The 19421-nt window shown below is 55.9% G+C and overlaps 1 protein-coding gene across 2 annotated transcripts in view; it reads right to left on the bottom strand.

Annotated features, from left to right (window-relative positions):
* TNR (tenascin R) overlaps positions 1–19421 on the bottom strand; it is a 355079-nt gene that overhangs the window by 296265 nt on the left and 39393 nt on the right. The window contains exon 1 of one of the 2 annotated variants that reach the window (XM_045027167.1): positions 1891–2008. The exons of the other annotated variant lie outside the window; for it this stretch is intronic. The gene's annotated coding sequence lies outside the window, so the exon portion shown is untranslated. Of the gene's footprint in view, positions 1–1890; positions 2009–19421 lie in introns of those variants that run through there. 2 annotated transcript variants of the gene reach the window in all.

The following is a 19421-nucleotide window of genomic DNA, read 5'->3' as shown; positions in this document are numbered from 1 at the left end:
AAAAAGAGTCAAAACCAAACAATAGCTTTTGTAAAACGCAGGGATTTTTCAGTTAAAATAAAGAATCAGTAAAAACTGAAAATAAATGGCCTTAGTTATCCCCCCGCAGCGCATGGTCCCTGAATAGGGGTGAGAGACAGCTGTTAAACATACAGGAGAGCTCTGTCTAAAGCGGTGCAAGAAGGTGCAGCCACCAGAGGGGAAGAAATACACCTTCCTAGTCCTCTACCGTACTGGGCCTGATTTTCCCCAGCCCTACTGCAGGCTGTTTGCATGAGATCTTTAAGCAGGGATGTAATTTTCATAGGGGAGAACAGAAAAAGAAAACCAGACTGAAACCCTGCCCTCTGCAATACCCAGCACCTGGGATCAAGCTCTCCGATCCTCCAGTAAGCATCTTACATTGGGCCCCATTCCTCTCCGTTAGAAGCTGTAACAGGTATCTGTGAATGGAGCACATTTAATTAATTTGTGCCTTGGAAATGCCCAAGTCTCTGCTTCACCCAACCCTCCCCATCCCCCCTCCACAGGGAACCTACAGGAAGCCTGCAAAATGAGAGCTGTGTTACACAGCAAGGGAAACCAAATCAGCTAAACTTCCTGAATGGAAATTTCAGGCACTTCAGACTCACTTCCAGGGACAGCTCTAGGGGTGGTCAAGCCACAGGCATCCCCTGGAATGGCCAGAGTTCAGACGGGAAGAAACAAAAAAGTCACAAATTTACCAAAGGGCTCACTCCGTGCTTCTTGTCCAGGTTTGTCAGTTGCATCCATGTCTTTCCTCCTTGGGTCCCATCCACCCCATCCTTCATTCTACTTTCTGTACCGGGGTTCTGGCTTCCCCTCTAAAATCAGTGAGGTTTTATATGATCCCCGAGTGCTTTACAAAATATCAGGCCAAATCCTCAGCTGATGTGAATCAATTTAGCTCCACTGACTTTACTGGAAAGCTGCTGATTTACACCAAACAACATGCCAAAAAAATCCCTTTGCCTACCCCTATATGCAGCCAGTTCTGGGGTGGAAGGTGGCAGCTGTGTAAGGAATATCACCCTACAGTTAGGGCAAAAAGCACCATATCTAGGGGGAAATGCAGGGGAATTTAAGGAAACAAACTTTAGCTCTCCAAGTTGTAATGTCGGGGTTCCCAGAAGCACCGTGGGATGTTCCATGACCCCAAGCTCTGGGGACCTCCACGTGGCACTTCCCTGAGCCCAGTGCCTCACACCGTGTGTGTGTGTGGGGGGGGTTTCCTCAGACTCGGAGGGGAGCACGCCACCTATCCAGCCCCGCACCCCCACCTCCCGCTGGCCCTTCCCAGGCGGGGCTCTGGAGGTTGGAAGGCGGCGGAAAGCAGGTGGCGGAGGAAGGAAGGGGGTCAGGTAGGAGCTTGCCACAGAGGAACCGGGCTTGTCCCAGACGGTGTCCAAAGAAGGCCTGGCCGGCCACCTTGGCATGCAGGAGGGAACATTTCCCCAGGGCGGGCGCGGCAGAGGCTCCTTGCAGAGAAGCGCACCCAGCCTTGCAACTCCCGCCTCAGGCCCTTCCACTTGCCAAAGCGGCCCCTCGCTAGCCATCACCGAGCCACCGAGGGCCCGATCCTCAGCGAGCACCCCCAGCAGCCTCCGCCCTGCGCCGCGCCGGGCACGGACACTCCACTTGTGGCATCCCCTTTCGGCCAGGCTGCGTGGCTGGTCCGCCAGGGGGTAGCCCGGGGCTCTCCTCCCCTCCCCCCCCCCAGCCCCATAAGCTGTGAGGCAGCTCCCCGGCTCACCCTTGGGCGGGGCTGTGCCCGGTGCACGGGGCTCGCAGCCAGGCAGGCTCCCTGCAGCGCTCTCCGCGGTGCTGAAAGCCAGCGGGGGCCGCCTCGGAGCAGCTGGCGGGACTTACCGGCAGCAGCTGCAGCCAAGCTCCGGCGCTCCGCGGTCCCGGCTCTCCCGCGCCCCTCTCCTCCCGGGGGGCGAGCGGGGACAGCAAGGCGGGCGGCGCGCCCCGGCGGCGGCAGGTGCTCTGGGGAATCGGCGGCTCCCAGCTCCAGCTCCAGCCGGCCGCCCCTGCTCAGCCTGCCGGCGCGCAGCGCAGAGCCCCGGCGCAGGCTGCGGCGGAGGGCGCCCGCGATGGCTCGGCTGTGGCTGGCTCTGGCTTAAATTTCAGCAGCATGGTCCCCCCCCGCCCACTCCCCGCCGCCTCTCCCGGCCTGGCCCCGCACGCAGCCCCCTAGCGGGCACGGGGGGAGCCTGCACCGGCCACGGCCGAGCCGGCGCCAGGAGGGGAGCCTGGGGCAGCGGCCGCTACTCCTGGCGCCGCGGGGTGCTCCGGTTTGGGCGCCAGTGGGTCCCCCCGGCGCGGGGAGGGGACAGGCAGCGCCTGGGTTTAGACAAGGGCCGGGGAGCAGTGGGGGGCAGCTCCGCGGGCACTCCCAGAAGGGGTGGGGGGTTAAATCCCCGGCGAGCCAGGGGGACTCGGGCAGAGCCCGCTCAGGTCTCCCTGCAGCCGTGTGATGGGTCTCGAGCGCCGCTGGGAACAGCCACCAGCGCTACACAGGGCAGCGGGCACTCGCCCCTGGCAGCCGGGACCAGCCCCCGGCCCCTCAGCCCAGCCGCCAAACGCCCGCTCCTGAGTGAGCCGAACAAGATCCGTCTCGTAGCTACAATTAACGTAGCTCCCGCTAAGTCATTAGCCTGGGACTTAGAGACCTGGCTCTGCCACACGTTTCCTGTGAGACGTTGGGGTAAACTGCTTAAGCTGCCTCGCGGGTCCCCATCTGTAAAATGGGGATACCGCCTCCTACGGCCCAAGGGTGTTGAGAGGCTAGAATACATTATCGTGAGCTGCTCAGACGCTGCCCAGGAGGGCGAGCGGGATACAGGTAGGTTCCTTCCCCTCTGTCTGGGCTAGCCAGTAGAGCCCCACCAATGCACAAAGCTAATAGGCGACTAAGAACCCAAGGTACCTGAAGGCAACATGAGAACAAGTGAAACCCCCAACACACATCTGCCATGTGACCTGGGCCAAAATTCACATTTTCCTTCCCATCCCCCATTTCAAATTCTATTTAGCGACTGTTCTTATCGCCTACTATGGAGTAGAGCTAGGTGAAGTTAACGCTTTTAACAAGAAATCTCCCCCGCCCCCTTCAGCAACCATCATTGTGAATTTGTGCCGATTGGGGGGGGGGGAGAGTTTTAAACCAAGACAAGGAGTCAAAATGTTTCACTGACATTTTCAAAATTAAGTGTTTTGATTTTTTCATTCAAAAATGACTTTTCAGTTTGACGTTTCCTTCCATTTTATTGTTCAAAATGCTGAAGTTAAACAATGCTCAAAATCTTAAAAAAAAATGTTTTGGGTCAAATTATATATGATTTTCAGAATTGCCAGTGACCCAAATAATTCAGTATTCACCCAGCTGTTCTACCAGGTCCTGCAATAGCACCCACTGAAGCCAAGGAAAACACCATTAACATTGATGGGTGCTGGATCACAACTTGTGCCATTGAAAAGCTGGGAGACTCCATGGCTGCAGGTAATATAAATGATTAGCTTTAAATATCCCCAAGATATTGCTCACTGGGGGCCTAATTCAAAGCCCACTGGAGTCAATTTGATTTCAATGGATCAGGCCCTAAAATTATTCTGATTTCCATCTCCCCTCACACACACACACTAATAATAAGCTGCAGAACCAATATCTTGCAGTACAGGAAAACTGAAATTCTCAGCAGGATAAAGCACATCTTGTCCCAATGGACATGATAATTTGGACTTTAAACCCTCATTGATCTGTCAGTCTAGCAGTTCATTTTTGGTACTGATCAAGGAGAGGCTTTTGGCTGTTTCAGCCTGACCATGGTAATTTTCATGCTCTACAATGGGAAAGTATTTTAAAAGGGAAACTGATTCCAGAGAAGAAAAACCTGATGGTCTGCACCCAGAGGTCATTCAGGGATCCTACAACAGAGTGCAGCCATTGAGTGGCCACTTCCTAACAGCGCCTTGACATTAGGAAGGAGATCTCCAGAGTTGCTTGGGGCCTGATCCAAAGCCAATTGAAAGTAGAGTTTCTATTGACTTGAGTGGGCTTTGGATCTGGCCTGTCCAGGAACCTCAGTGAGGAAGTCTGAGCTGAGGAAGGTTTTTGTTTAATGGTTTCAGTGGGAGTGTCCTGACAGGGAAGTTTGGAGACAGATACAGCATTAGACTGAGACCCAGGCTCTATCACTGACCTCCAGTAGGAGAGCTAGTTAGGATTTTTTTTGGCAAGACTGTTGGAAAATTTCCCTTTGTCTAATCCAGAGCTTTCAGTGGGAAAGGGCTAGTTTTGACATGCAGGATGGAAATTCAGATCAGATCACCTCACCTGGGATATAGAAACATGGGTTCAAGTCTGCCCGATTCAGAGCAGAGGTTCTGAAAGCCCCGGGGGGGGGGGGGAGAGAAGAGGGTCACCAGAGGCAGAGCTGCAACATCTTCATTGCTGTTTTTAGCTCTGCATCATGAGCCAGAGTCTGTAGAGTTGGGTTTGAAGACTTGCCCCTGCGGGTTTTCATATGCAGCATAGATGTACTGTGAGTCTCCCCTGTCCCAGGCAAGGGCTCTACCCACCACCATGGAGTCAGCAGTTTCTTGAAAAGCTCTAGAATGTCTTGGTTTCAGCCCAGTGGGGAAAAGTTTTGAAGTCTCAAAAATTCCCAGGATCAGAAAACTGTTTCCCCCCCCCGCCCTCCCCCACACTATGACCAGGTTGTGGGGGCAGGACACCTGACCTTTCTTTCCTCTCCCACCCTTTGTTTTGTGAGTCTAAGTTCTTCAGGGAGAGACTATGCATATGCACAACACCCAGCCCAATGGGACCTGGATCTCAGATGAGGCCCTTAGCAGTACTGTAACCAATACGGCCTGGTATGCCAGAGGAAAGGCAAGGCTGCCCAATAGCAAGGTGAAGCATCTCAATTGGTCGGAAAAAGAGGCTTTTACTACAGGCCAGTTGGCAGCAATGCCCAGCTGCGAGCTGCCTGCTGTGCATCTTCACACCTCATTGCAACAGAAAATTCCCTGCAACGCTCCCCATGTACATGACCCTGAGGATTTTATGCATGCGGCCCTGTAAACAAACAGCAACAGAACAGCAGCTAGTGGCTGTGGCAATTAGGAAAATCATGTTGAAGGCAGAATCAATCAGCTGAATGAGGTAGTTCAGGTCTCGCTAGGCAAACACTTCAGCAAGTGAGTTAAGAAGCAAGTCATTTCTTCACTAGCACAAAACAAGCAGGACACAAGAGTCTCTGTGATCACACCTTTTCATTCAGTTTGCTTGGGAGGTTTCCAGTCACAGCAGCCAGCTGCTGCCACATCTGTCCAGCTGGGGAAAAGAATCAGTGGAAACCAGTTTCCACCCCTAACCCCAGAAAACACCAACTTTTGATTCCCCTGGAGAGAGTGCTGTCTGGCAGTTAGAGCAGGGACTGGGCCTCAGGACACCTGGGTTCTATTGCCAGCTCTTCCAGTGTCCAAGGTCTTGAATAAGGCCCTTAGTCTCAGTGAACTGATCTGCAAAATGGGGTTAATCATGCTGCACTCACCAGACTAGAGTTGTTACAGAGAGGAAGTGGTCTTGTGGTTAAAGCATTGACCTTGGGCCTCCACAGATCAGCATTCTAGTGACTTGAGTAACTGTTGTGGTTCCTCACCTGAAAGATGGGGATTAGAGATTTTCCTCCCTCACACATTTACAGTGCAAGATCTTTGGGGAAGAGACAGTCTTAAGGTCCTAGCAGTGCTAGGCACAAGGTAGGTGCTACTAGAATAGTACTGACAATGCCATTTTAAAAAGAGCTTGGTTAGGTTTTAATGGCCTGGAAAATACTCTGTGTTCCTAACGAGGACTTTGCAGTGTCCAACACAGACAACTCCTGTATAACACACCCTATGCTTTACCAGAGGTGGAGTGCATACTGGGGCAGGAAAGCCTTAGGGTAGGCAGCTGGGAGGGCAATTCCCAGCACAGCTTGATAGACACATACAAGCTCTGTTCAAGATAGCAGTGTGGCCACAGACAGCAGTAGAGGCTCAGGCTAGCCCTCCTATATACATCCCCAGGAGGGTCAGTTGGGCTTGTACTGGGCAAGCATGGGCTAGCTACCCAGGGCCACACTGCTACTTTTAATACACTAGCTTGAGCAGGGCTGGCACAATGTCTACTCATGCCAGGAAGTGCCCTTGCAGCTGCTGTGTAGATGTACCCTTAGTCACTTCCCACAGACTACCAGCAGACCTGAGTGTATTGAACAAAGCTGCTAATTCTTTTAGCTCAACCATGAGGCTTAGAGTACTAATTACAAGCTCCCAGTCACCTGTGACTTGACTGTCAGTGCTTTGGCAAGCACTTCCTTACTCAGAGAAGTCACTTGGTTGGCAGCTGCCTAGTCACAACTGTGTGTCCAAGTGGCATCCTGAAATACTGCCAGCTGCGCAAAGCAGGGAGGTGAGGCCTCTGCTGCCCCTTCTAGAGATCTGTGAAGATGGGGATCTGGACACCATGTTCCTCCAGCCCCAGATTAGACAATAAGGGGTTAAACAGGAGCCAGTGAAATGAGCAGCTCCCCTAGCTGAGAAGAGGGATGTTCTCACATGAGCTCACTCAGCCATGTTCCAGCATGGAGGGCCTTGGTACGAGGCACGGTACATAAAGCCAGCTTAGCACACGCTTTCCCCCACAGACAGACAGACACACAGCCAGCCCTGAAGCTCCCAGCCAAACAGCTGAGGGTCACGAGTGTTCAATCCAATGGATGGGTGCCATTCTGTAGACAGTAGTGGCTGCATAAATACATGCACTGTGGTCAGCAGCCAAACACATACAGTCAGACTTGGCACCTCTTGTCCCTCACACACAGGCTCCCATCTGGTGAATTAAAGGAACAGATCCCTGTATTCAGCTGGTACAGAGGACTTTTCGAGCAGAACAGCCTTATTTTGGGAGTAAGCAATGCAGCACGCAGGGCACACACAAAAACCAGTTAGTCACGGACCCATGTCCATGGAGGATTCTAACCCAGGCTCTAGTGTTTTTCCATTCAAATGTCACAGATGGAAGCTCCAGCAGAAAGCTACTGTACAAACCAGCGCATATCAAGCAGGGAGGCCCCTTGCCAGGGGTGATCATTATTTGTGCACTAGAGAATGAGCCAGAGCTCCCAGACTGAATTAGCAGAAAATTAAACATATGTCTCCATTCACCAAGGTACAGAATGATATGTGGATCCATTCTGATTCCATCTATTTCAATTACTGTCAAGGACATACTGAGTCTATCCCGCAGGTGCACAGAAAACCAGGTCAGATTTGGCTCGTCACCTGGCTTCCACACTGGGCTAGTTGTGGAACAAGGACTTGCGGGACCCTGCACTTTGAGGCTCTGCCTTGCCCTGTGCTATTAGCCTGAAGCTCAGTCTGCTCCCCACAGCTGACAGTGGGGCTGGAGGAACACAAAACTCACAGCTCTGCCTCTCCCATGTCCTGGCAGGCTGGTCCCAGAGATGCTTGTATTACTGTAGAAATCCAGACCGCCTTTAGCTCCATGTGTTTCCTGGACTGGACAGCTATGCCTGCCTCAGATAGACTAGGATTAGGAAGATGGTCTGCCTGTCAAAGCAACTTTTAATGGCTCTCAGCTAAACGTAACCTTAGCCCCGACCACCACACTGGCATCACCAATGTGAGTTACATGCTCTCTACCCCAGCGATCTATTACACTTTATGTATACACAGCAACAACAGCTCCCCCTGCTGGCATGAAGAGTTCACACACCTAGACTTATACTGAAAAGTACACAGGAAATTGCCTTTTCTATCTTTGAAGCATGTGTTACTAGAGAAGCTGTGTGGTTTGGGGGATTAAATACAGTGCTAGGAATCATATTCCAAGTACCAATCCCAACCCTAACAGTGAATCACTGTTGATCATAGTCCTTGGGCCTTTCAGTGCCTCAGTTTTACCATCACAATATGGGGGCTAGTACTTCATGAGGAGAATAATTAGTTAATGTCTGTGTCATTCTAAGTATTATTATTATTATGAGGTATCTCTGGATGGGTACCTGCATCTCTTGGTAAATGCAGAGTTTGGCTCCACACCACCTATGCTGCTGAGCCCTCATCAAACATGGACCTATGGCATGGAGAAGCAGGTAGGTGGATACTCAAAGCCCATTCTTCTAGAGGCTGATTCAATGACCTATGATACAACTGCAAAAAATATAAATATAAATATAATTATAATTCCAGGGTGTATAACAGGAGTGTCACATGGAGATAATTGTCCTGTCTACTTGGCACTGGTAAGGCCTCAGCTGGAGTACTGTGCCCAGTTCTAGGTGCCACAGTTTAGGAAAGATGTGGACAAATTGGAGAGAGTCCAGGGGAGATCAAAAAAATGATAAGAGGTTTAGAAAACCCAACCTGTGAGGAAATGTTATAAAAATTGGGCATATTTAGTCTTGAGAAAAGACAACTGAGGTGGGACCTGGAAAGTCTTCAGATATGTTACAGGTTGTTATAAAAAGGACTGATTAAATTGACTGACCAACTGAAGGTAGGACAAGAAGCAACGGGCTTAATCTGCAGCAAGGGAGATGTAGGTTAGACGTTAGAAAAAGATTTAACTCTGAATATAGTTAACTCTGATTTGGCTTCCAAGGCAGGTTGTGGGATCCTGTAGCGAGTCGGTGTGGCTCCCCTCCTGCCCAGCAGAGGGCGCTCCCTCCCAGAAGCCCAGCTGGGCTGAGCCACCACTTCCTGTCCCCGCCCCCCGGAAGTCAAGGGGCGGGACAGGAAGTAGAAAAGGAGGACGCCAGAGCTCAGTCAGGAGCCAGCCACCGCCGCGAGCAGACGTGCCGGCGGGAGTTCCAGACTGGGAACCCTCCAGGACCCGAGGCGGCGATCCGGACTGGCCCCCACTGCCCCGCACCCGGTACGATGAGGAACCCGCGGAACTTCCCCGGGATCGGAACCCGGAGGCGCCGCTAGGACTTCCCCACGCCCGGTACGAGGAGGAGCCGCCGCCGCCGCTTCCGCCCTGCTGTTACCCGGAGGAGCCATCGGAGGCAGCCGGGCCGGACTTCCCGCAGGAGTTGCCGGACCTGCCCCCAAGCCCTGATCCTGCGGACCCCATGCCGATGGACTGGTCCGAACTCCCGGCGACCGAGGAGCAGGTACCCATAGAGGGGGAAATGGACTGTAGCCCGAGGATAGCCGACCCCTGTCAGGCTATAGGCACCGAGGTGCCCATGTCGGTGTGTTTCGGTCAGGACCCCACTGACCAGCGGCCGTGCTAGCCGCTAATAGGGCCCCGGGCTGGGACACAGTGGAGTGGGTGGGCCTGTGTCCCCCCTGCCACCCCACTCACAGGTGGCAGTCTTCCCCCTCACCCCAGCGCAGACAGAGTCGCCTGCACTAATTGGAGCGATTGTTATTGCTCAGCTCCTGCCACCAGGACCGGAGCCCTGTACACTGCTGTTTGCCCAGCCCCTGCTCCAGAGGGCCTGGGCCTGTTTGTACTGCTGCCTGCCCAGCCCCTGCTCCAGAGGGCCTGGGCCTCTTTGTACTGTTGTTTGCCCAGCCCCTGCTCCAGAGGGCCTGGGCTTCTATTGAACTGCTGTTGCCCTGCCCTGACTGAGGGCCTGGGCTTCCACTAATTGACTGGGTGCCTTGTGTTCAGCCCCTGCCTGAGGGTCTGAACCTGTGAGCCTTCTAATTGAGACTGATCGCTGTTGCCCAGCCCCCTGCTCCAGAGGGCCTGGGCCTATTGAGACTGATCGCTGTTGCCCAGCCCCCTGCTCCAGAGGGCCTGGGCCTATTGAGACTGATTGCTGTTACCCAAGCCCCTGCTCCAGAGGGCCTGGGCCTATTGAGACTGATTGCTGTTACCCAAGCCCCTGCTCCAGAGGGCCTGGCCTTATTGAGACTAATTGCTGTTACCCCAGCCCCTGCTCCAAAGGGCCTGGGCCTATTGAGACTGATTGCTGTTACCCCAGCCCCTGCTCCAGAGGGCCTGGGCTTATTGAGACTAATTGCTGTTACCCCAGCCCCTGCTCCAGAGGGCCTGGGGCTTATTGAGACTAATTGCTGTCATCCAGCCCCCCTGATCCAGAGGGCCTGAACGGGAGACAGTACTAACCCTGATTTCTTGCCGTCCCACCAGTGAGAGGGGACAAGGAGCGAGTCGGTGTGGCTCCCCTCCCGCCAGCCAGAGAGTTGAGCCCCGACCACCAGCCTACACTGGTGCCTTCTCTGAGGCCCTGCCGAACCCTTACCCTGTGAGAAAGGGTAACGAGAGGGGCGGGGTTTATCTACCCCTCCCCGGACCACCATGGATATGGAGCGCTTAATCCAACGCCTCGTGGAGAGCCAAGAGCGGCAGCAGGCTGCTCAAATGCAACAGCAACAACAGCAGCAGGCTGTTCAGCACGAGCAGCAGCAGCAACGGGATGCCACCCACCTCCGGCTCACCCAGGAGCTACACGCGGCCCAGCTGGAGCAGCAGCAGCAACTGTTACAGCAGCTGGGGACCCAGCTTCAGCAGCTCCTGGTTACCCGCCCTCGCCCCGCAGAAGGACCGGGGGGTGAGGGGGCCGGAGCCCCCCGGATGGCGGCTCCCCTCCGCCTGACCAAGATGGGCCCGAATGATGACCCTGAAGCTTTCCTGGTTACTTTCGAGCGCGTAGCCCTAGTCGCTGGATGGGCACGAGAACATTGGGCTACGCTGTTAGCCCCGTACTTGACCGGGGCGGCCCAGACGGCTTATCGAGACCTCGCGACTGAGGACGCACGCGATTATGACCGGGTCAAAGCCGCTATACTAGACGCGCTGGACGTCAGCCCTGAGACGTTCAGGCAGAGATTTCGGAGCCAGACGTATCCGCAGGGCGCCCGGCCGCGGGCGGTGGCCCAGATGCTAAAGGAGGCCGGCCGATGCTGGCTCCTCCCCGATCTCCGGACTGCAGAGCAGGTGACAGAGCAGGTCGTCTTAGAGCAGTTTATTAGCATCCTGCCCTCACGCGGACGAGCTTGGGTGCTCCGCCATCGACCGGTGACGCTCGCAGCAGCAGTGACACTTATGGAGGATTTCCTCGCCGCCGAGACGGCGATGGGGCCGACGCTCCCGCGACCCAGCCCCAGGCCTGAGACTGCTCGCCTGGAGAAAAAGGGGAGCCCCGCGAAGGCGGTGCGAAATCCCGGCCGCGGACTTATTTCGCAGCCGGAACCTCAAGCCCGTTGGCGGGACGCCGCCACCCGAACCGGACCTGCCGGCCCCGGTCCCGTAACCCCGGGGGTCCGACGGAGTCCACCCCGAAGTCCAACCCGAGGGGCCACCCGAAGTAAACGGCCGGAGCTCGGTCCCTGCTTTGGTTGCGGGAAGCTAGGACACCTCCAGAGGGACTGTCCAGATATGGACTGCAGTTATGGGCAGGTCTGGGCAGGACACAACCGAGCTCGGCCCGCCCTGAGTCCCAAACTCACCGTCGCTGCCGTCGTCGGGGGCCAGGATGTCGAGGCCCTGATCGACTCCGGCTGTGGCCAGACACTAATCCGCCAGAGTTTGGGACCCTCGCCGGACCCCGGGTTGCGGCCAATACGCCTGCAATGTATTCATGGGGATATCCGGCCTTATCCCAGTGCTCGCGTCTCCCTGACGGTCGCAGGGGTCACCCGGCGTTTGGTCGTCGGCCTAGCTCCTCATTTAGCATATCCCGTTGTCTTGGGGCGGGACTGGCCTGCCTTCGAAGAGGTGCTACGCGCTACGCCGACCCTCGAAGCGGAACCCCGGGAGCCCCTACCCGAGCCCACTGGGGACGCCACTGAGCCGGAACCCGAAGTCACAACCGACGCAGAAAAGCCCACGGAACTACCCCGGGACCCCCGCCTCTACACCGATTTCTGCAGGGACCAACGAGCGGACCCCACGCTCGGCCGCTATTATGAGCAGCTCGCGGCGGTGGATGGGGTAGTCCAGGACCCCCAACAAGCCGCCCGATGGCCGCACTTCGAGCTACGGCAGGACCGTCTGTATCGGATCGACCGGGATCCCCGCACCCGCGAGCCGCAAACCCAGCTGGTAGTTCCGCAGTGTCATAGGCGGGCCGTCCTAAAGTTGGCACATGATGTACCGGCCGCCGGGCATCTGGGGCAGGAAAAGACACTGGCCCGGATCCTGGGACGATTCTTCTGGCCAGGGATCCACCAGGACGTCCAGAAGTATTGTGCCTCGTGCCCGGCGTGCCAACTCGCTGCACCCCCGGGGGTCCCTCGAGCACCACTGATCCCTATGCCATTAATGGAGATACCCTTCGAGAGGGTTGCCCTGGACCTGGTGGGGCCCCTCCCGAAGAGCACAACGGGATTCCAGTATGTTCTGGTCCTCGTCGACTATGCCACCCGGTTTCCGGAGGCCGTCCCGCTACGTAGCACGACCGCCCGGACGATTGCTGGAGAACTTGTAAAAATCTTCGCAAGAGTCGGACTCCCGCGGGAGATTTTAATGGACCAGGGAACCAATTTTACGTCCCGGCTATTGAAACAAGTATGTACTCTCCTGGGGATAAAACAACTCCGCACCTCCGTGTACCATCCCCAGACTGACGGGCTGGTGGAGCGTTTTAATCGAACCCTCAAGGGGATGATGCGGAAGTTCCCACCAGGGGAGCTCCGCCGCTGGGACCAATTTCTACCTGCCTTGCTGCTGGCGGTCCGGGAAGTCCCTCAGTCCTCGACAAGGTTCTCCCCCTTCGAGCTGCTATACGGACGCCGGCCGCGTGGGCTCCTCGACCTCGTGCGGGAGACCTGGGAACAGGTGGCCTCCCCAGCCCAGGGCCTCCTGGAGTATGTCCTACAGCTGCAGGGGTACCTATCTCAAGCGGGGACCCTAGCACGGGAAAATTTGAAGAAGGCCCAGGAGCGACAGGAACAGACCTATAACCGAGGGGCCCAGGTTCGGGAGTTTAAGCCAGGGGACCAAGTCCTACTCCTCTTACCCTCCAGCGAGTCCAAATTGTTGGCTCGCTGGCAGGGACCGTATGAGGTCGTCCGAAAGGTGGGAGCGGTTAACTATGAGGTGCGCCAACCTGGTAGACGTAAAGAAACGCAGCGTTACCACATAAATCTGTTAAAACCCTGGCGGGACCGAGAGGGCCTCCTGATCAACCCATACCCGCCCGAGCCGGAACTGGGTCCCCAAGTACCCCAGGCAGAGGACCCCCCGACCCCCATGCTTGGGGAGTCGCTCTCCGAAGACCAGCGCAAGCAAGCGAATTGTCTCCTGAGGGCCTTCCGGAAGACTTTCACCGCCGTCCCGGGGTACACCTCACTGGTCTGCCACTCCATTCAAACGGAGCCCGGAAGGGTGATCCGGGAAACAACTCGGCCACTGCCCTACAGAATGCGGGAGGCCTTTGAAGAAGAGGTACAAGCGATGCTGGCCCTAGGCGTGATCGAGCCCTCCCGAAGTGAATGGCGTAGCCCCGTGGTCCTGGTGCCCAAGCCTGATGGCACCCGTCGGTTCTGCATCGATTTCCGGCGGGTAAACGCTGTCTCGCGCTTTGACGCATACCCGATGCCCCGAGTGGACGAGCTGTTGGACCGGTTGGGAGAGGCCCGGTTTATCACCACCTTGGACCTCAGCAAGGGGTACTGGCAGATCCCCCTGGAAGAGACCTCGAAGGAGAAGACCGCTTTTGCCACCCCGACGGGGCTGTATCAGTTTACCAGGATGCCCTTCGGTCTTCATGGGGCCCCCGCGACCTTCCAGAGGCTGATGGACCGCCTACTCCAAACCCATCACGCCTATGCTGCCACGTACCTGGATGACGTAGTCATCTATAGTCGTCGGTGGGAAGACCATCTGCCCCGGGTCGCGGCCGTCCTGAGGTCCCTAAGGCAGGCAGGGTTGACGGCTAACCCCAAGAAGTGCCGAATCGCATGGCAAGAGACTACCTACCTAGGTTACACCGTTGGCAGGGGGCAAGTAAAACCCCTGGTGGGAAAAGTCCAAGCCCTAATGGACTGCCCAACCCCAACCACCAAACGACATGTCCGTCAGTTCTTAGGCCTGGTCGGGTATTACAGAAGGTTTATCCCACAGTTTGCCTCCATAGCGGCACCCCTCACCGGCCTGCTCACGAAGGACAGCCCCCGGCAGCTAAGATGGACCCAGGAGTGCGAGACAGCTTTCCGGCGCCTCCAGGGATGCCTCTGCCGAGAACCAGTCCTGTACAGCCCGGACTTCCACAAAGGATTCGTCCTGCAGACCGACGCCTCCGAGGTAGGTCTGGGGGCCGTCCTGTCCCAGGAAATAGATGGGCAGGACCACCCCGTACTGTACCTGAGCCGCAAGCTGTTCCCCCGTGAGAGGAACTATGCGGTGGTAGAGAAGGAGGCGCTGGCCATAAAATGGGCCTGCGAAGCCCTCCGGTTCTACCTTTTGGGGGCGCCCTTCATCCTGGTCACGGACCATGCCCCCCTCACTTGGCTGACGCGGATGAAGGACAAGAATGCCCGCATCATGCGGTGGTACTTGGCCCTGCAGCCGTATGCTTTTACTATCTTGCATCGAGCTGGCAAGGACCATACTAACGCGGACTTCATGTCCCGTATTGGGGGAATGGAAGAGCCTGGCCCCGACCGCCGGGCGCCAGACTTAAGGGGGGGTGTGTGTAGCGAGTCGGTGTGGCTCCCCTCCTGCCCAGCAGAGGGCGCTCCCTCCCAGAAGCCCAGCTGGGCTGAGCCACCACTTCCTGTCCCCGCCCCCCGGAAGTCAAGGGGCGGGACAGGAAGTAGAAAAGGAGGACGCCAGAGCTCAGTCAGGAGCCAGCCACCGCCGCGAGCAGACGTGCCGGCGGGAGTTCCAGACTGGGAACCCTCCAGGACCCGAGGCGGCGATCCGGACTGGCCCCCACTGCTCCGCGCCCGGTACGATGAGGAACCCGCGGAACTTCCCCGGGATCGGAACCCGGAGGCGCCGCTAGGACTTCCCCGCGCCCGGTACGAGGAGGAGCCGCCGCCGCCGCTTCCGCCCTGCTGTTACCTGGAGGAGCCATCGGAGGCAGCCGGGCCGGACTTCCCGCAGGAGTTGCCGGACCTGCCCCCAAGCCCTGGTCCTGCGGACCCCATGCCGATGGACTGGTCCGAACTCCCGGCGACCGAGGAGCAGGTACCCATAGAGGGGGAAATGGACTGTAGCCCGGGGATAGCCGACCCCTGTCAGGCTATAGGCACCGAGGTGCCCATGTCGGTGTGTTTCGGTCAGGACCCCACTGACCAGCGGCCGTGCTAGCCGCTAATAGGGCCCCGGGCTGGGACACAGTGGAGTGGGTGGGCCTGTGTCCCCCCTGCCACCCCACTCACGGGTGGCAGTCTTCCCCCTCACCCCAGCGCAGAGTCGCCTGCACTAATTGGAGCGATTGTTATTGCTCAGCTCCTGCCACCAGGACCGGAGCCCTGTACACTGCTGTTCGCCCAGCCCCTGCTCCAGAGGGCCTGGGCCTGTTTGTACTGCTGCCTGCCCAACCCCTGCTCCAGAGGGCCTGGGCCTCTTTGTACTGTTGTTTGCCCAGCCCCTGCTCCAGAGGGCCTGGGCTTCTATTGAACTGCTGTTGCCCCGCCCTGACTGAGGGCCTGGGCTTCCACTAATTGACTGGGTGCCTTGTGTTCAGCCCCTGCCTGAGGGTCTGAACCTGTGAGCCTTCTAATTGAGACTGATCGCTGTTGCCCAGCCCCCTGCTCCAGAGGGCCTGGGCCTATTGAGACTGATCGCTGTTGCCCAGCCCCCTGCTCCAGAGGGCCTGGGCCTATTGAGACTGATCGCTGTTGCCCAGCCCCCTGCTCCAGAGGGCCTGGGCCTATTGAGACTGATCGCTGTTGCCCAGCCCCCTGCTCCAGAGGGCCTGGGCCTATTGAGATTGATTGCTGTTACCCCAGCCCCTGCTCCAGCGGGCCTGGGCCTATTGAGACTGATTGCTGTTACCCCAGCCCCTGCTCCAGAGGGCCTGGGCCTATTGAGACTGATTGCTGTTACCCCAGCCCCTGCTCCAGAGGGCCTGGGGCTTATTGAGACTGATTGCTGTCATCCAGCCCCCCTGATCCAGAGGGCCTGAACGGGAGACAGTACTAACCCTGATTTCTTGCCGTCCCACCAGTGAGAGGGGACAAGGAGCGAGTCGGTGTGGCTCCCCTCCCGCCAGCCGGAGAGTTGAGCCCCGACCACCAGCCTACAGATCCCCATCACTGGAGGCTTAAGAACAGGTTAGACAAATTTATCAAGGATGGTCTAGGTTTACTTGGTCCTGCCTCAGAAACAGAGGACTTGATTAGATAACCTCTTGAGGTCCCTTCCAGCCTTATATCTCTATGATTCTATGTCACCACATAGCAGTCTGAGCTGGGGAATAGTGGGGATATCTGGTAGTGGCTTAGTGGGGACCAGCACAACTGCCTTTGCATTGCGATGCTGTAGTTCCAAGCTGTAGCAAAACAGCTACAAGCAATTTGCCCCAGAAGGAAGTGCCAAGCCCCAGGTCTAAGCAATCTATGGGAATTGGGCACTTATTGACTCTTATGACATTCAGGGTGCAAACCCAGCCAGTGAGGGGTTGGCCACCATTTGCCCTACATCCTTGGGTGCCTTACAATGCTTTGCTGCTGTAGCTCCAAGCATGGGATGCTCACACCCAGCCTACAATTCACATCCTAAAGTGTCTGCGTGCTAGATTGAGCTGCTGGTCCAGCGGCTCAGACCCCAGCAGCCTGTCTACAGCCCCATTCTGGCTTCCACCAGCCTTGATTGCAACCAGCAGACCCCTCTCCCCAAACTCTTGTATTCCAGAGAACTCCAACATTGAAGGAGCAGGGTGGGAATAGTGTCTTAGGGGGTGGGGAGGCTAAATGATCAAATCCTCAGAGAAAGAAGCATAACAGGCTGAATGTCAGCTTCATGCTTCTTAGAGTGGTTCCTGGGGGAGATTGCAAAGCAGAAATTTCATGTGTGCAAGGAAAACAGGGTCTCTTTGAATGGTTTCATGAAAAGGTAAAAGCAACACAATTTCACTAGACCCAGTGCTCAAGTTTTGTGCTAAGGGCAGCAAGAACTGGTGGCTGCGGGATTCTCTTAAAGGACACAGAGCAGGTAAGTCACCATCTTCCAGAGGACTTTTCATTTCCTTCCCTAGTTAGTTTAGTGCTGAGCTGACAGCCCAGACAGTAGGTCCTCTAGTTAGTGTCAGAACAGGCAGCAAGAATGTAAACTCTTATATCACTCCAACAATGGCGCTTGCCCTGGCTCACGGTTGCAGCAGGGTTTGCTCACCACCACATGGACTGCAAAGCCACATTTGACACTGTGTTAGAGAACACTACTTCTCCAGGGCATGTTCTACCATGATCCCATTTGCTAGTGGGGACAAAGCCCATAAGTGGGAGGAGAATGTGCTTCTCAGACCACCCAGCCCATAGCCTGTGGGAAGAGGTAAGAACCCACTACATCATCCTGTCACATGTCTGGGCTTCAGTTTCCCTTCTCATTGGTGGCCGCCTGTCTCACCGCAGCAGATGGGAGTGATGAGGTTCAGCCTTCAGGCCAGCCTTCTTATTACAGCCCTTCCCCATTCTGGGAATCAAGTCCTGTCCCTCCCCCAGGCTGGTAAAGGGTTTCTGCCCTCCCTCAGCTAAGCAGCTTTTGTCCTCCCTGGCTTTTGCCCTGTGCTGATGCCAGGATGTGCTCACAGCTTCTGTCTACAAGGGGTCACGTCACCTTTCCCTGGGGCTCAGTCCTTCTGCTGCCCACTCAAGGAGGGTGTGGGGGGATCGTTCTTAGCCCTGCCCAGACAATGGCTTTAACCTGTGCTGACAGAGGTGATCTGCACCAGGTGGCACTCGTGGAGGATGGGATATCCATACCATCCCCTTATGATGGGATGCTGTAGTGTGGGCTGTCCACCCTCCAACTCATCACTACCCTGCTTATCTGCAGGGCCACTCCCTGAAGACCCTTCTCCAACTCCCCAGGGTTTTCTGCAGCCCCAACTCCAGGCATCCCTTCTGGCCTTGTACTTAGCCCACCCCTCGGCTGTGTGCTTCTCTTCTCCAGAGCTGCTGCCCTTCCTGGCTGAGCCAAGCCCAGGCTGCCCCTTATAACCCCCAGCAGACCTACCTCTTGCTCACATATTCAATCACCTGTTCTCTGGCCTCTCAGGTCTACAACCTGGGAGCCAGGCAGGTACAGCAGAGGCTGAGTTCAACTCCCTTAAAGGGCCCATCTCGCCTTGTGACAGGTCAGCAACCAATGGGTGCCAGTGGTGGTGGCGGCTCCGATATGGACTGATTTCTCTCAGGCCTCTATGGTAAAAGGCTGAGTCAACCCTTTAACGGTCGCCAAAGCCCTGCACTCCCTGTCTGCGACTAGAACATACCAGCCCTGGAGACAAGAGGGGAAGAATATAAATTTTACTCAAGAAAGGTTTGATATATGAACAGAAGATAGCAGAAAGACAGAGCTTATTAGAATCCGCCGAGTACATCGGCATAATGCTGTCAGGCCCTTTCAGTGTCACACGCAGGGGGCTGCAGACAAGCTGGAATGCCAAGAAGAGTCAACAATCACCAGAGTTGCCGCCTGTGAAATTGTACGTGCTCAGGGAATTGGAGATTTGTGGATAATAAGAGGGTGTGTGTTATAAACCAGCAGTGATATTAAGAGGGTTTGACTATAATCGTGAAAGCAATAAACCCAAATCTTTAAATCCATCTAATACCCTACAATCAACTGCCAAATTATCTGTTATCCTATGACAGCTGAATAAGCAGCAAGCACTGCCAGGTGTGCTGAGAGGGGAGGGCATGCAGGGAGGGAGGGCGAATCAGGCAATGCAAGGAAGGCAGTTAATGGAACTGGGAAATAAATGCCCACTTTAGAGAGGCTGAGACAGAACCTGCCCTGCTAGATGGTGCTGTGGACATAAGTGTCATCACCTCATAACCAGAGACAGGTGAAACTCGACAGGTTTGGCATTTGGGGTTTGAGGACACTGGTGCATATGGAGAATGAGGCTAGGGATCTGGTGGGAATGGGCCATGAGACAAAAATGGCTTTATAGGCCTGGGGAGGTTCCAAGTTAGTGAGCCAAGGAAGTAGCATCATTATACTGACCATTCCATACCAAAGGGGTCACTGAACAGAGACAGAGCCCCCGCCCCAGCTCAGTGAATTCTGCAAGCACAAGTCAGAGGTAGGGCATCCTCTGAAGTGGAAGGCCACCAGTAGCCCTTAACTGAACTCAGTGCCCCACCCTTTAATCCATGTAAGAGCAGCCTTCCTTTCTCTCCCCTCCCTCCCCCCCATGCCTCTGTGTGGCTGAACTTGAGATGTTCAGTAG

Source organism: Mauremys mutica, chromosome 8, assembly GCF_020497125.1.
Source record: "Mauremys mutica isolate MM-2020 ecotype Southern chromosome 8, ASM2049712v1, whole genome shotgun sequence".
NCBI classification, from domain to species: domain Eukaryota; kingdom Metazoa; phylum Chordata; order Testudines; family Geoemydidae; genus Mauremys; species Mauremys mutica.
This window is presented reverse-complemented; position numbering and strand designations above follow the sequence as displayed.